This window comes from Tachyglossus aculeatus, unplaced genomic scaffold (assembly GCF_015852505.1).
Source record: "Tachyglossus aculeatus isolate mTacAcu1 unplaced genomic scaffold, mTacAcu1.pri scaffold_252_arrow_ctg1, whole genome shotgun sequence".
In the NCBI taxonomy this organism is placed as follows: domain Eukaryota; kingdom Metazoa; phylum Chordata; class Mammalia; order Monotremata; family Tachyglossidae; genus Tachyglossus; species Tachyglossus aculeatus.
In genome coordinates this window covers 79,158-83,718 of record NW_024044967.1, presented here as the reverse complement: position 1 = coordinate 83,718, position 4,561 = coordinate 79,158, and the positions used below count along the sequence as shown (strand labels likewise).

The following is a 4,561-nucleotide window of genomic DNA, read 5'->3' as shown; positions in this document are numbered from 1 at the left end:
ATTCATTGTTTGCCGTGTGTAGAGTACTGTAGTAAGTGCTTGGGAGAGTACAATATAACAGAGTTAATAGAATGTTCCCTACCCACAACGAGCTTATAGGCTAGAGGGAGAGACAGGCAATATAAATAAATAAATTATGGCTATGGACATAAGTGCTGTGAGGCGAGGGACCGATGCAAATCCAAATGCAAGGTGATGCAGAGGGAGTGGTAAGGAGGAAATCAGGGCCTTATTCAGGAAAATCCTCTTGGAGATGTGCCATCAAACAAAGCTTTGAAGGTGAGGAGAGTGATCTTTCATTCATCTCATTCATTCAATCGTATTTATTGAGCACTTACTGTGTGCAGAGCACTGTACTAAGTGCTTGGGAAGTGTAAATTGGCAAAAATATAGAAACAGTCCCCTACCCAACAACAGGCTCACAGTCTAGAAGGGGGAGACAGGAAGCAAAGCAAAACATGTGGACATGTGTCAAGTCATCAAATAAATGAAAATAAATGCACATTATTAACAAAATAATTAGAATAGTAAATATATACAAGTCAAATAAATAGAGTAATAAATCTGTACAAACATATATACAGGTGTTTTGGGGAGGAGAAGGAGGTAGGGCGGGGGGGAGATGGGGAGGAGGAGAGGAAAAAGGGGGCTCAGTCTGGGAAGGCATCCTGGAGGAGGTGAGCTTTCAGTAGGGCTTTGAACGGGAGAAGAGATCTACCTTGGTGGAGTGTGGAAGAAGGGCATTACAGGCCAGGTGGAGGACGTGGGCCAGGCGACGGTGGGGCAGGCAAGAATGAGGTACAGTGAGGAGGTAGGCGGCAGCAGAGGACCCAGAGGGTGCAGGCTGGCTGGATAAGGAGGGAAAGGGAGGCGAGGTAGCAGGGGTGTAAGGTGATCTTCTATTCAGTAGGATGAGGGAAGGCATCCAGGACAGAGGCAGAATTTGGGCAAGAGGGTCAGCAACGAGATAGACGAGATCAAGGTACAGTGAGCAGGTTGTCATTAGAGGAGTAAAGTATCCTAAGCTGGGTAATAGTAGGCAGTAACGAGGCAAGTAGGAGGGGGCAAGGTGATTAAGTGCTTTAAAGTTGATGGTAAGGAGTGGGGAATCATAGACTGAATGCTTTTGTAGAAAAATAATCTGGGCAGCAGAATGAAGTATGGATTAGAGTAGAGAAAGATGAGAGGCAGGCTAGGCTAACAAAGAGGTGAATACAGTGATCAAGATGGGATAGGATAGTGCTTGGATTAAACATGGTAGTAGTTTGGATGGAGAGGAAAAGGCAGATTTTATTGTGAAGGTTGGACTGATAAGGATTTAGTGACAGATTGAATATGTGAGTTGAATGAAGAGTTGAGTCTAGGATAACACCAAGCTTGTGAGACAGGAAGGGTGGTGGTGCTGTCTGAAGTGATGGGAAGGAAAGTCATGGGGAGGACAGGGTTTGGGTGGGAAAATTACGGGAAAATTAAACAGTGCTGTTTAGGACATGTTATATTTGAGATGTTGGTGGTACATCTAAGTAGAGATGTCTTGAAGGCAGGAGGAAATATGAGAGTGCAGAAAGAGATCTGGGTTGGAGGTATAGATTTGGGAATTATTCTAATAGAGACGATAGGTAGTTGGAGCCATGGGAGCGAATGAGTGGGAGTAGGTGTAGATGGAGAATAGAAAGGGACTCAGAATTGAACCCTGAGGGACTCCCACAGTTAGGGGATGTGAGGCAGAGGAGGAGCCTGTGAAACAGACTGAGACTGAGCAGCCAGAGAGATAAGAGGGAAACAGGAGAACCAGGACAGTAGACATTGATTACATTTATTGATTGATTGATTGACTGATGTAAAGGGTAGGTGGGCATTGAAAGTTTGAGAGAAAGGATGCAGGATATTGGATACAAGGAATCTAAGGAATTGAGAATTATTTGTTAAAGAGGGAAAGCAGGAAGTGGGGAGGGGCAAGGGCAATGCTTTAAAGGAAAAGTCCTACACATTTCCATATGTTTTCTTCTGGGAAGCCGAAGCCCAGGAGAGGATTTAGCAGAAACCTATGCCTGGAAGGAGAGGAGTAAACTCCCAGGTATGTTTCTTCTTGTGACTCTTCTTGTTTCTGAAATCAGGTCTCCTCCATGGGGATATTCCTGACTATGCCCTCACTTCTCCAATTTTCCCTCTCTTCTGCATTACCTGCACTTGGGTCTCTGCTCTTTAAACACTTTGACCTTCACCTCAGCCCCACAGCACTTATGTGCATATCCATCTATCATTTATTTTAATGCCTGCCTCCCCCTCCAGTCTGTAAGCTCCTTGTGGGCAGGGATCATGTCTACCTACTCTAGTCAGTTAATCATATTTACTGAGCATTTACTACGTGCAGAGTACTATACAAAGCGCTTTGGGAGAATACAGTATAGCAACATAACAGACACATTCCCTCCTCACAACGAATTTACAATCTCTATTGTACTCTCCCAAGCATTGAATATAGCACTCCAGGAACTCAATAAATACCACTGATTGATTGACTGATTGATTGATAATAGGTCAAGAAAGAGGATCTAATATCCTTAATTTAATAACTAACCCCCTTATTTTGAGAATGAAAACAGAAATTTTAGTTTTATGGATTGTAAACATTTTCAGGAATCTTTGTGCTCATTTCCCTCCTCTCACCAATAGAACACCTTACCTATAAGGGAATATCTCTGGAGTGGAATCACAAAAACAAGATTGCCTGAAAGAGGAACGTTTAGTTGTCCTAACGTCTGCCATTGGAGACATTCACAGTTTGAAGAGGGAATAACCTTAACCTAACAGTACGTACACACTGTCACTAAAAAGAGACAACAGTTTTGTAAAGCAAACAATTCAGCAGACTGATTCGTGGCTTAGTGGAAAGAGCATGGGCTTGGGAGTCAGAAATCGTGGGTTCTAATCCTACTTCCGCCATATGTCGGCGGTGTGACTTTGGGCAAGTCACTTAAATTCTCTGTGCCTCAGTTACCTCATTTGTAAAATGAGGGTGAAGACTGTGAGCCCCATGAGGTACATTCTGATTACCTTATATCTACCCCAGTGCTTAGAATAGTGCCTGGAACATAGTAAGTGCTTAACAAATTATTATTTGTGATTTGTGGCTTCCCTCGGGCCTCGGGAGCCAGAACACGGTGTGGCGGACCATTTTCCACCTGAACATCTAGAATGAAGTTCCATCCGGATTAAGCAGAAGACAGACGGGGGCCGTCGTCGGGGAGACGTGACGTTGCTTCTGGTCGGGTCTGGGTCTACCATCTTGCTTGGGAGACAGCAAGGACTGGGCTTTTTCTTCCACCTTGGCTGCCAGTCTGCGATGTTGTCCACCGCTACCTTCACCGCCGCCACCGCTTATCTGGAGCCCGACACGGAGCTGGCGCCATGCAGCCACACGGGCCCCATCCAGCTGCGCTTCTCACCCTACTCCTTCAGTGAAGTGACAGTCCTGGCAATTGCGGGAAAAGATTTTTCTATCGTTGCCTCTGACACACGACTGAGTGAAGGTTATTTGGTTTACAGCCGGGACAACCCCAAGTGCTACAAACTGATGGACAGGATGGTCATTGTATGCAGTGGCTTTCATGGAGACTTTCTGATGCTCACCAAAACCACTGAAGCAGGATTAAAGATGTACAAACCCTCCAACAACAAGACCATGACCACCGGGGCCATTGAAGCTATGCTGTCCACTATACCGTACTCGAGGCGCTTCTTCCTGTACTACATGTACAACATCAACGGGGACCTCGATGAGGAAAGGAAGGATGCAGTGTACAGCTTCGATCCTGTCACCTCATACCAGAGAGACAGCTTCAAGGCCTGAGGCTTGGCAAACACCATGATCAGGCCTTTGCTGGACAACACGATCAGTTTCAAGAACATGCAGAACGTGGAGCATGTTCCCCTGACCTTCGGGAAGGCCCTGCAGCTAGTCAAAGATGTCATCATCTCCGCCACCGAGAAGGACGTGTACACGGATGCCATCCTGAAGATCTGCATCGTCACCAAAGACAGCATCCAGGAGGAGACCATCCCGCTTCGGAGGGACTAGCTGCCAAGGTGGTGGGGGACGGGCTGTACTGAACACAACTAGCATTTTGGCAGCTTGTCACCCGCTTGTAATGTTGAGTCGCTCACAGGTTGTATTAAAAGTGTGAGCTGGGAACTCCCGGCTGTGGCTCTCTCTGCATCGTTCCCCACGTCCGAGCTCCCAAATTCCCATTCCCGAGACCCGGCCCTCATCCTGGAGGTGAAGAGCAGTATGGGATAGGGGCGCGGGACTCTGCTCTGCCTGCTTTGGATAGGCGTGGGGATCCAGTCCCGAAAGGTGACCGGAGGTGACTGTCTGTTAAAGTCTGCCCAGTTCCAATGAGCGCGGGCCTGTAGCCCGCTGGGTGCATGCGGCCGGTAGGGAGGACCAGAGTAGGTGGTGATCAACTCTAGTGTCGGGACCCTCGAAACGTTACCTGCCTTTTGGGAGAATTGCCTTGGAGTCAAGACTGAGTGGATTTTGTATGAACAGGCTCCATGC

The 4,561-nt window shown here is 46.9% G+C and overlaps 1 pseudogene; it reads left to right on the top strand.

Annotated features, from left to right (window-relative positions):
- Nucleotides 1–3,346: 3,346 nt before the first annotated feature.
- LOC119923770 lies at nucleotides 3,347–4,081 on the top strand (annotated as a pseudogene).
- The last annotated feature ends 480 nt before the right edge of the window (nucleotides 4,082–4,561 follow it).